Genomic DNA, 12,619 nt, shown 5'->3' with positions numbered 1-12,619 from the left:
TGCATCCCTCCATGGAGCATGAAGGGTGTTGGAGATCTGGGGGGTGGGGTGCCAAGCCCAACAGCCAGAATGGGCTTGAGTTCACAAATGTGGCTTGTGGCAGTGCTTTCGCAGCCCCCAGTCCGCAGTCACAGGTTTTGTCTGTGGTTCCTTAAAGTGTTATTGAGTGCTTGTTATGCAAATGTCAGGCTGCCCTAAAGAGCAGCCAGGCTCATGAACAAATCAAGGGTGGGGGCTGGGGCATTTATAGAAATAGCTATGACCAGTAGGACAGAATGGATAAATGAGGGAGTGAGGCATAGGCAGAGAAAGTGGAGGCCAGTGGCCTCTGGCCACAGCCAAATAGGAAACTCGACTTTGGTAGTAGTGAACTGGGTATGTTATGGTCTATATGTTACAGATCTCTAGTGTCTTCTAACCCTACTTGTTCCTAAGCAAAATTCACCTACTACTGTTAGTTAGTACCTAGTACACATCAAAGTACTTTTGTGTACTCTTGAGACTCTGCAAAGCCCAGAATCTGCTCTCTAGGAAAAATCACCATGGAAATAATGTTGAAAAGGAATAGCATTATGTCATCTGCTTTTTCAAAATGAAACTATTTCTGTGTTCTGGCAGATGGCCCATAGTAACTATTCTAATGTAATTATAGGCAGATGAAGTTCTGCTTGAATGATGCTTTCACCAGTTTCTTACTGTACAAGGAATCAGACTTTGGAGAAAAGGCTTATATTTATTGTGTGTTGGTGGGCTGGCAAATTCTAGAATGGAGAGGGGTGACAACATAGCCAAGGGGTAGTTTGGACTGGAAGCAGCTCCAGAGCTGAGGTTGCCTACGGAGTGAAGAGCAAGGTGAAAGTGGAGGATGCTCAAGGCTCCTACAAAGGATAGGTGCTGACATGGACTCTGTCCAGGGTGCTGATGGGAACAAGCAACAGCCAACAACTCACTCTCACAGCCGTGAACATCACCTTTCTGTGGCCCAGTTGACCATGTCCCAGTGAGTCTGTGCCTATTTTTGTAATACAGTACAGTAATACTATCATTTACTTAATGCCCACCCGTGATATGTATTACATACATCTAGTGCTCACAACCACCCGACAAGCTGCTGCTTTCAGCTGTATTAAAATGCAGAGAGGAAACAGGATGTGGTTAGGCAATAACTACATAGCCAGGGCTGACTGAACCGGGATTCAGAGCCGAAGATGCCACACTTCCTTCACTTATCCAGGGGCCTGCTTTATGTTTATGGTGGTCACATAACATTCGGAGGGACCTCACAATGGGCAGAAACTTCTCTCTCCAAGCAGTGACACAGGGGACTGTGCTTCTAGGTGCACGCTTCTGACAGAACCCACTGGATAATTCAGAAATATCTCAGGAAACTGGAAAAACCTTAATATTTTCTCCATGTGTATCAAAATTGATGACACCTTTCTCAAATGTTGACTTGGTTGTCATTAAACAAGCTCAGCATTCCTTCAGAATGCCCCTCCTGTTGAGCTCAGGACAGGAGTGTCCTCTTGAGTCACCTGTTCAGACCACCAGTGACCTGGTGTTTGCTCTTCTCTGAAGGAGCAGAGACACTAGTGTGTTCTTCCTGCAGGATCATCATTTCAGCAAGAACAGCCAGGTCGTCAAGTCTCCAGGCTTCCTGTCCAGGGATCACCTCAGATCTCTTAAGTTTTAAATTTAAACTGAGAAGTCACTTTGTACACCTTTTTAATGGATGTGTACCTTTTGATTTTCATTAAAATGATCTAAATCTTCACACTTCGCTTCAGCTTTTAAAAAATGTTCTAGAAGAAAACAGTGGCTTAAAAATGTTGACTTTTTAAATTGAATTTATTGGGATGACATTGGTTCACAAAACCATACAGGTTTCAAGTGTACAAATCAATAAAACTTCATCTGCACACTACATCATGCACCCATTGCCCAAAGCAAAGCCTCTTTCCATCCCTATTTTCCTTCCACTTGCCCCACTCCACCTCCCCTTCCCCCGGTATCTGGCCATCAGCACACTGTTGTCTGTGTCTGTGTGTTATGATTACATGGTTTTTGGTGAATCCCTTCACCTCCTTTCATCCAGTGTCCCTTCCCCGTCCCCTCTGACAGCTGTCAGTCTGTTCCATGTATCCATGCCTCTGTTTCTATTTTGTTCATCAGTTTATTTTGGTCATTAGTATTGACTTTCATTATTGTGATGAAAGTTGTGACAAGTCACTGCAGTGCTCTGCCCACCTTCCTCATCCCCAGTCCCGCTCCTCAGAGGCAGTGTATTTCAGATCATTCTGCCATTCCTTTCGTTGTGTAGCCCCTGCATTCGAACAACGTGCTCTGCTCCTGCTTCTTTTTGGGACATCATCACAGCAGTGGGGAGCTCACTTCCCTTAGCACATGCTCCCACGTTTCCCTTTCCCAGACACCCAAAATGTTGGTAAATCAGCAGTGACTAGTTACATTATTACATTGCGTGTAATTTACTGATGATCCCATAATGGACAATGATGATTCACTTCTTTTTGAATGTAACTTTTCTCCCAGTTTTCCCCTAAGTCAGTGATTGCCACATGGGGCATTGTCAGTTTCGCTCTGATGTCCATCCCTTTGCCACTTGACTCACCCTGTTCCTCTGCCCTGAGGGGCAGCCTATAGGAGCTGCTTCTGGGGAAAGGCCCTTTGTCCTTAGACAAACAAGGAAGGAACTGCCTCCCCTATCACTTGGAGAAAAGAGTTCCAGGAACCTGCAGAACACTCACTAAACAAATATTCAAACACAACAGGGCCATGAGTTGCATTTTCTCACTGGATCTGCCTTGCATCACTTTCTGTTCTTCTGTTCAGTCTGAGATGATGCATCTCTGGGCCTGAGAACTCTTGTTTCCTTGGGGATTTTCTTTTGCTACCCCTGGCCAGGATCCCCCATTTTATTCATTCACATATCATCTGCAGAAGCATATTCTTTAGAGGTTTGGAAAATATAAATAAATAAATAGATAAACAAACAAACAAACAAACATACATATATATATGAGTGTTTGAAATGAATTCATTCTGTAATCACACTTGATTTTATAGTTTAGCAAAATGTAGAATTCTAGATGAAATCATTATGTCTTGGAGTTTACCATTGCTCTCCTGACTTTGAATACTTGTTACCACTGTTCAGAAATTTGTTGTAAGCTATTCCTTTCGTTGTGATCTCTTTTATCTCTCTGGAGCTTCTCTTTATTCCTGGGGACTGCAATTACATGGTACTGTGGCAAGTTGTATTTTCTAGGTCCTTGGTGGTCTTTCTGTTCTGGACACTTATGTTTGTCAGTGCTAAGAATTTTCTTGTTTTGTTTCTTTGGTAATTTTCTCCTCTTGTTTTCTTTGCTCTTCCACCCCTGCACTTCTATTAGAATGTAGAACTCCTGCATTGACACACTAATTATCCTAACACTATTGGTTATTAGGATATCCTAATTATCCTTTGTTAATTTCTCTTTTGGGGGGGTTCTAGTTTTGGGTTCAGATGAGAGGTTTCTTAGATTTTTATCCTTTTTAAAAAATTTTTAATTTTTTAGTATAAAATTTTTATATTTAGAATTAGCCAGCTGGACTCAGTGTAGATGATCCCAATTTTGTTGGCAACATCCAAAGCATCATAGTCTGGAGCCAGTCGAACATACGCCTTCTTCTCCCCATCAGGCCTGATCAGGGTGTTGACCTTGGCCACATCAATATCATACAGCTTCTTCACAGCCTGTTTGATCTGGTGCTTGTTGGCCTTGACATCCACAATGCACACAAGTGTATTGCTGTCTTCTACCTTCTTCATGGCTGACTCAGTAGTCAGGGGGAACTTGATGATGGCATAGTGGTCAAGCTTGTTTCTCCTGGGGGCGCTCTTCCGAGGATATTTAGGCTGCCTACGGAGCCGTGGTGTCTTAGGCCTCCTGAAGGTGGGTGACGTGTAGATCTTCTTTTTTTGTGGATGAGGACGCCTTTTAGCACTGTTTTCTTTGCCTTCAAAGCCTTTACCTTAGCTTCAGCTTTGGGAGGGGCAGGGGCTTCCTTTGCTTTGGGTGCCATCTTCATGAAAAAGGAGATTTTTATCCTTAAAGCCTTCCTTGCTTTTTATATTCTGTCATATTTCTAATTTCTTTGAACTCTTATTTATTCTCTGACTGTTCTTTCTATAGCACCATATGCTTGCTTCATAGACACTCTTCTATTTATGAGGAAATTAATTAGAATTTTAAAAATGTTTTCTGTTCTTCAGCCGGTTAATGGGTAAACAAACTGTGGTATGGTAATACGATGGAATGCTACTCAGCAATAAAAAAGGAATGAACTATTAATACCTGCAATAGTATGGATGAATCCAGGATGCAATATGCATTCTATATTAATATTAATAACTGATTTGATATTAATAAAATAATAATATCACAATGGTATTATCTGGTTTCATCCAGTGAAAGACATCAAAGAAGCTAGATTTAAAAGGCCATATTCATATGATTGCATTTATATACCATTTTGGAAAAAGCCAACCATGAGAATGGAGAATAGATCAATATCTGCTGATGGTCTGGAGAGGGGATTTGCTGGTGGTTGGAGGAGGGCCTAATTACAAAGGGCTGATATGAGAGAAGTTTTGGGGGTGGGGCAACTGTTTTGTATCTTGAGTGTGTTGGTGATTATTCTATGCATTTGTCAAAACTCATAGACCTCTACCCCCAATAGAGTGAATTTTATTGTATGTAAAAGAAAATATAGAACTTCCGGCCAAGATGGAGGCATATAGGTAGATACACTTTGCCTCCTCACACAACCAAAAGGACAACAACAAATTTAAAAACAAAAAATAAACAGAACTACTAGAAAATCGAACTGTATGGAAGTCCAACAATCAAGGAGTTAAAGAGGAAACATTCATTCAGACTGATAGGAAGGGCAGAGACAGGCACCTGGGGTGGAGAGTACATGAGGCAAGGCTGAGGAGCAACACAGACCTCCCAACTCAGGGTTCCAGTTTGGAAAAAGAAAGCCTCAAAACCTCTGGCTGTAAAAACCTGTGGGGGTTGTAGTGGTGGGAGACACTCCCAGCCTCACAGGAGAATTTGTTGGAGAGACCCACAGGATCCTAGAATGTGCACAAAACCACCCACCTGGGAATCAGCACCAGAAGGACCCAATTTACTGGTGGGTAGTAGGGGAAGTGACTGACAGCCCAAGAGAGCCGAATAAGGGGCATTGTTTCCTCTCACACTCCTCCCCCACATACTGCACCACAAGGCAGCGACTTGGGATGCCTTACCCTGTTAATACCTAAGGGTCTTCCCCTTACAAGGTAACAGCTGCAGAGACAAAGAAATATGGCCCTAATGAAAGAACAGATCAAAACTCCAAAAATAGAACTAAGCAATGAAGAAATAGCCAATCTATCAGATGCAGAGTTCAAAACACTGGTAATCAGGATGCCCAAAGAAATAACTGAGTATGGTCACAAAATAGAGGAAGATGTGAAAGCTATTCAAAGTTAAATAAAGAAAAATATACAGGGAGCCAACAGTGAAAGGAAGGAAACCAGGACTCAAGTCAACAATTTGGAGAAGAAGGAAGAAATAAACATTTAACTGGATAGAATGAAGAAAAAAATTCAAAAAAATGAGGAGAGGCTTAGGAACCTCCAGGACAACTTTAACGTTCCAACATCCAAATCATAGGGGTGCCAGAAGGAGAAGAGGAAGAGCAAGAAATGGAAAACTTATTTGAACAAATAATGAAGGAGAACTTCCCTAATCTGGCAAAGGAATTAGACTTCCAGGAAGTCCGGGAAGCTCAGAGAGTCTCAAGGAAGCATACACCAAGGCACAGAATAATTACATTAGTTAAGGTTAAAGATAAGGAGAGAATCTTAAAAGCAGCAAGAGGAAAGGAGACAGTTACCTACCAAGGAGTTCCCATAAGACTATTAGCTGATTTCTCAAAAGAAACCTTACAGGCAAGAAGGGCTGGAAAGAAGTGTTCCAAGTCACAAAAGGCAAGGACCCACATCCAAGATTACTCTATCTAGCAAAGCTATCATTTAGAATGGAGGGGCAGATAAAGTGCTTTCCAGAAAAGGTCAAGTTAAAGGAGTTCATTATCAACCAAGCCCTTATTATATGAAATGTTAAAGGGACTTATCTAAGAAAAAGAAGATGATCAAAACTATGAACAGTAAAATAATAACAAACTTACAACTATCAACAACTGAATCTAAAAAACAAAAACATATGAAGCAAACAACTAGAACAGGAACAGGAACAGAAATGGAGATCACATGGAGGATTATCAGTGGGGAGAGGGTGAGGGGAGAATGAAGGAAAAGGTAGAGGGAATAAGAAGCATAATTGGTAGGTACAAAGTAGACAGGGGGAGGTTAAGAATAGTATAGGAAATTGAGAAGCCAAAGAACTGATATGTATGACCCATGGATAAGAACTAAGGAGGGGGATGCTTTTGGGAGGGGGTGTGCAGGGCAGAGGGGAATAAAGGAAAGAAAAAAATGGGACAACTGTAATAGCATAATCAATAAAATATACTTAAAAAGAAAAAAAAATAAACAAGTTATCTCCCATTTTCTGTATTTTTTAATGCCTTGTCTTTTTTTCATTTGAACATCTGTTTACATTTTTGGTAATTCTTAGCTGTTCGTATTTAAGAGAGAGATTGGGATCTAGAGCTGTGAGGTAAGTGTTGTATGCCTTTGCTATTTTGAGGTGTTGAAAGTATGGGTGATGAAAAGCTATTAAATGTTTACAAACATGCACTCACATACACACACTTATACACTCACAGGAATGTGCACTCACGTGCACACTCACACACACACACGCACACATGCACACACACCCACACATGCATATACATTTACACACTCATGCACTCACATGCACACTCACACATGCACAGTCACACATGCATATGCACTTACATGCATGGACATACACACACCCTCACACACTTAAGCACACCTGTGTGCACACACTCACACATCTGCACTCACATACACACACACATATGGAACAACAAGCAAAAAAGTGGTAAATCCCTGCTGACCATTTTCCTCTTTCCAAAATACATTATCTTTTCCCGCTTTAGTGCCCTTGAGTTTTCCTATTCTTTTCCCTGCCTTTTTTCCTCTAGCTTCCTAGCTTTTGGTGGGAGAATTTACATAACTTCCCAGTATTCTTTTATGCTTTTCACACCAATTAGAGGACATGTGGTAGAGGGCACGGGCTACCACTTTCCTCCCCTTTTGCATGACAGGTTCTCAGGCTGTGCTTGGGCCTCTTTGAGCCACGGCCATGGCCGCCACTGTCAGGACGCTGTGCTCAGCCTGTCTGCCTCGTGGGGAAGCTCTGCCCACCGCTGGGGAGAGGATTTCATCTGATTTACTCCTGTTGACACCAGAGAGTGCTCCCACCGAGGGCCGTGTCACCTGGGCTTCTGGTTTGCTCCTCTCTTCACAGCTGTTCTCACACATTAGTTAGAAAGAGCCCCTAACAGTATGCCTGGAAGAGATTTCTCTGGTTAGAGGAGGGTAGTCAGTGTGTGAACATGCTGGTTCCCGAGATTGGGGGGAGGACAGTCTGGGCTGCAGACTTGGACAGCTGCTGCTTCAGGGGAGTGGCCCCCAGGGACCAGCGGACAGAAGTCTCCCGGAGACTGTCAGGACAACACCTTATGGAGGGTGTTTGAGTCATTTGTCCCGTGCCCATACCTAAAACATGGGCACATATCACACATAGAAAGATGTGATTGTCAGTCACTAAATGAAATCCACTAACTAGCTCTTTGGCTGTTTTGTTTAAAAGATAAGAAACATAAGATGGCATTTTTTTTGAGAGTCTGATTGAAATGGATGTTTGAGTATCTTATGTCATTTTCAGTGAATTTCTAAACTGTGATTTTAAACATTTAAAACATACTCATTAAAATGTGTACATATTCAGGTTTGTGCTTTCTTGGAATGTTTGAGTTTTGTTGCTTACAGAAGTTGTGTATTTTAGTATTTAGGATGTACGAATCTTATGGTCTATCTCAGAAGTGCTAACAAGCCAATTTTTCACTCTGGAATTATAGGTTGAGTTTTATTCAAATACACATCAACACGTTGCTTTTTTAGAAAGCATTCTTGAATTTTGTTGGGAATGTACTTTTTATTTTTTTTCAAGTTTTTGGTGAAGTGTTGGAGGATTCCTACAAGTTAACTGTGGCAAGTTTATCTGAGGTGATTTGAAAAACCAATAATTGTCCCAAGCATATATCATTTATTTTTATTGCATATTTCTAGACCAAGTAGGTTCCTAACTAAGTAATGCATTTTTTCCCTTTTCTATTTATCTTTATTTCTTTATCTTTTCCTTAAAGATAAAGACATTCCAAACACAGGGATCCCAAACACCTTTTTTGTTACATGGTATCAACAACTATTAATGAAGCTACAGAGACTCTTCACAAAAGGCCTGGGGCCATGAAAGCATCTGCCTTTCCACTTAGTCGGAGGTTTTGGCAGTCACCTGTGTACTTTATGCACCTGCTTTCTGGCTGCTACAGGCTTCTGTGCTTGGACTGTAGCATGGTGTTAAATATTTAGCTTCATCTTTCTAGGTACCTAGTTCATTTGACAGAATAAGGTTTTGTGCTTCTGATGGAAGATAAAAGAAATTCACCTTCCAATTTTTTTTAAAAGAGTCCATTTAGAGTGGCCTGGGCAGGCTTTTGAGCTGGAGGTGATTCTTGACTTTATCCCTGATGGTATTAGAAGGATTTCTTTCTTCCTTTCAGATAGCAGACAGTCCTGCAGATAAACAGGGGTCCTGTGCCACCTCATCCCCTTCCAGGGTCTCATGTACACAGAAAAGGGTCAGGAAGGTACAGTTCAAAGTAAACCCACTTTGGGAAGCTAGGATGAGCTGCCCTTCAGCTTTCACTAAGCCAGGAATCCATCTTCCCCAGGAACCAGACTCCTTCCCCCACCTGTTCTGGTAGATTGGCAGATCCTCTCCCCCGTCCACATTTTGGAAGCTGACTGGGCCATGGGACTAGTGGTAGGAATGGCAGGAGGGGGTGGGTTTGTTGGGAATATTCACATAAGGCCTTTGTAGTTAGAAATGAGGAAGGCAATATATTAATGAAATGTTACAGTATTATATTAACACTTGGGCAGGTGAATGAGTAACAGCAGAGGCTCTTAATCTAAGAGTGGGTCTTCCATTGCCTTCAGGGGCCAGGCAGGTGGCACAGGCTGTGAACAGCCAGGTATGAGTTAAGAGGCCAGATGGCCACTGGAGAAGGAGAAAGCTCATGCTTTGCAAACATGCACATGAATTCAACTTCTGAAAAGTGCGGCCCTCTCTTCCAATGAGACTGTAACAGAACCTTGTCGGATTCAGTCCTTAGGATGCCAGTTGAAATGCCTATGCTGAAATATGTTTCCTTTTCTGTAAGTCAAAAAAAATTGCTCTTATCTAGATTTGAAGTCCTTATCTTTTTAGTCTGTTAATAAACAGCAGTGCATAAAATGTTATTGGGAGTGCAAGGATCTTATCTGGTATTCTGTAGAGAATTAGTCGTCAATATATCAGCTTTTCCCACCTGTCTCATGAATTTATTCAGAGAGTTTATTACCAACTCTGGAGGATCAAAGTCAGTGTCCTTGCTGCCTTTGGAACCTGCCAATTTTTTAAACTATATGTTGACATTTTCTTTGTTGTCCAGAACAGATAACTCTCAGTTTTTCTGGGAAGCACATAGGGTTTGTGAAGATAAATGAAATCCATGGATAATCCCCATGCCTCATTTTAGCTATTATTTTGCCCTACTTCCTCAGGAAATGCTTTTTAGAGCAAGCAGTGCTTGACAGACTTCAGTCTCATACTTGCTTCTTTTTGTTAGCATTTCCCCACTAAAGAGATGGTAAGGAAGTGGGTGGCTGGGGAAGCATCACCTACAAATTCAGTACCCTGCTGGCTTTGAAGGATGCCACACATGGGTGTACCTGAGTGTTTGGGAGCCAGATGGAGTCTATGTAAAACTGTCTACGCGAGCACACATATGTGTGCGCATCCATAAATTACCAGAAGGGGCAAAGATCTCATTTTCCCCAGCCCTTCAGTTGGAATTACCATCTCCTTCTTCGTGTGGTGCTTAGTACTTTTGTTTAACAGCATATTTTATTCCACCCTGCCTTGTTTTTGTTACCAGAGTTACTAACTTTATGTACAGTGTATCCCTTTCCCCTCAGGAAATTTTCATTTCTCTGAGGATTAGGACCTTTTATTTCCTATTGTTCCTTGTACTGTGTTTTTAAAATCAGTTGATGCTCAGTAAATTGAATCAATTTCAGAGCCCTGTTGAGTTCTGTCACCACATCACCTTGTTTATCTTGCCGTCCTAATTCAGGAGGCTTGTTCTGGGGAGGCTGCAGTGTGTGAAGGGTGATGAGCACCAGACAAGGGCGCGAGGAACTTGGCCCTGCCCTGCTGTGACAGGTCTTAGCAGTGGGACTGTGGTCACAAAGCCTCTCTAAGCTGTAGTTTTGCATATAAGACAAGAGGTTGAACTAATTAATATCTCACCTCCTTTCTACCTATAGCACTCAGTGATTCTGTGATTAACATATGCTCAGCAAGACATCACCCAGAGAGCTAAATAAATTAGGAAAGTTCAATTATGCCACCATATTAATTAATTGAACCAATATCTATTGAGTGCCTACAATGTGTTAGACACTCTTGTCACTGGGATCTGTGGTGAGTGGGGCTGATACGGTCCATATCTTCCTGGAGCTGATGTTCTGGAGGGAGACAAACTGGTGAAGGCTTTGCAGGAGAGAAATGGCTGTGACTGGGGAGAGAGGATGGTCATTGGAGAAGCCTGCCTGACGAGGGCACGTTGAAGCTGAAGCCTGAAGTGTAAGAAGAGTCCAGCCCTTGAGGAGCCAGGCCAGAGTGTGCAGAGCAGTGGTGACAGAGGTGCGGAGCCAGCACACAAGCTCCAGGACAGTCCGCTGGGTGAGAGCAGAGGGAAAGGGGAAAGAGGTTTCACAGCCATGCAGGTTAGAGCAAGGAAGCCTTGGAAGGGTTCATGGTGGGGAAATGACCCTATCTGATTAATGTGTCCAGATATTTCTCTGGCTACCATGTAAAGGGAGAATGGCTGTTTACAGAAGCGAGAGTGGAAGCCAGTAGACCTGGTAGGAGATTTGTAAGTGGCTTACATGGGAGATGGTGGTGGCTCTAGAGATGGACAAAAGTGGATGGGCTAGGAATGGACTTTGGAAGTCCATCTGATCACCCTTAATGAATTGGGTGTGAATTAAAGGAGAAAGGATCCAGGAAGCTTTTGAGATTTCTGGCTTTGGTGATAAGGTGGGTGATGGCACCCACACACCAGGTAGAGGACACTTGGGAGGACTGGGGCCTGGTGGTGTGCGGCGGGCAGTAGGCAAAAGATCTTTTATCCTGCCGTAATTTCTGGGAACAAGTCCCTGAAATTCTAACATCTTGTTTTCTCTTGACAAAACCTGAATTCTGGAAGTAGCTTGTTTTCAATGTTTTCCATTAAAAATAATCATTAAAAACAATCTCATGTCTAGGATATGCAGTATGAAAGAAGAATCACTAACATCCAAACACTGCATAAAATGACATGTATCCTTACTAGAGATAAAATAAAAAAACAAAATAAAATAAAAAATGTTAACCCCATCAACTTTAAAAATGACTGATTTAGTGGAAGCTCAAATGGTGGCTTCTGAGCATGGACTATGGGTTCAAATTCTAGCTCTTTCACTTGCTATTAGAAGTTACTGAACTTTTCTATGCCTTAGTTCCCTAATTGTTAAGATGGGACTGTAATAGTACTTAGACATCGGATTGTCCTATGGATTAATGCAATAAAGCACTGGAAAACTCCCACTAATGGTAAGTGCTATTCAGGTGTTGAAAAAAACTACCTAGTGTTGATTGAACTTCATGCAATTAAAAAATACGTTTTTTACTCTTATGTGCCAGCTACTATTTAGGCTTGAGAACAGAGTGATGAACAGAGGAAGAGGTTCTTGCATTCCTGGAGGAGACAGGAGGAAGGCAGGTAGATAATAAACAGGTCAGTAAGCACAAGCATCAGAACCTTAGGTGGTGAGAAGAGAAGTGTGCACTCAGCAGGGTGACCACATGTCTATTTGATACCTGGTGTGATGGCATTCTGTCTGGTTTAGCATTTTTGAACTCTCAAAAGTTTTCCAGTTTCATTAAAAAAAAAAAACCTTGTTATAGTAGCTTTATTTATAATTGTCCAAACCTGGAAAGAACCCAAGTGTCCCTCACTTGGGGCCTGGATAAAGAACCTGTGGTATGTAGCATGGAGTCCTGTTTAGCCATAGACAAGAGCTGACTACTGATAGACGGATTTCATATGCACTCTGCTCGGGCAGCAATTTTCAACCTTTTTCTTTCCTTCTTTCTTTTTCTGGGGGAGGTGGGCTGGGAACAGTGAACTTGATTGATGGTACATGACAAGGCAGGGCTCACTAAGCCCCTCCTCTCTTCAGGGGGTCTAGGATGGAAAC

The 12,619-nt window shown here is 42.1% G+C and overlaps 1 protein-coding gene and 1 pseudogene across 2 annotated transcripts in view; one reads left to right on the top strand and one right to left on the bottom strand.

The window, feature by feature from the left end:
• Positions 1-12,619, top strand: part of MTUS2 (microtubule associated scaffold protein 2) — a 578,493-nt gene that overhangs the window by 135,642 nt on the left and 430,232 nt on the right. The gene's annotated exons all lie outside the window — the stretch shown is intronic.
• LOC112323145 (large ribosomal subunit protein uL23 pseudogene) lies at positions 3,572-4,083 on the bottom strand (annotated as a pseudogene).

Source organism: Desmodus rotundus, chromosome 3 (genome assembly GCF_022682495.2).
Source record: "Desmodus rotundus isolate HL8 chromosome 3, HLdesRot8A.1, whole genome shotgun sequence".
Lineage (NCBI taxonomy): Eukaryota > Metazoa > Chordata > Mammalia > Chiroptera > Phyllostomidae > Desmodus > Desmodus rotundus.
Note: the sequence above shows the minus strand (reverse complement) of the source record. Positions and strands in the feature narration are given on the sequence as shown.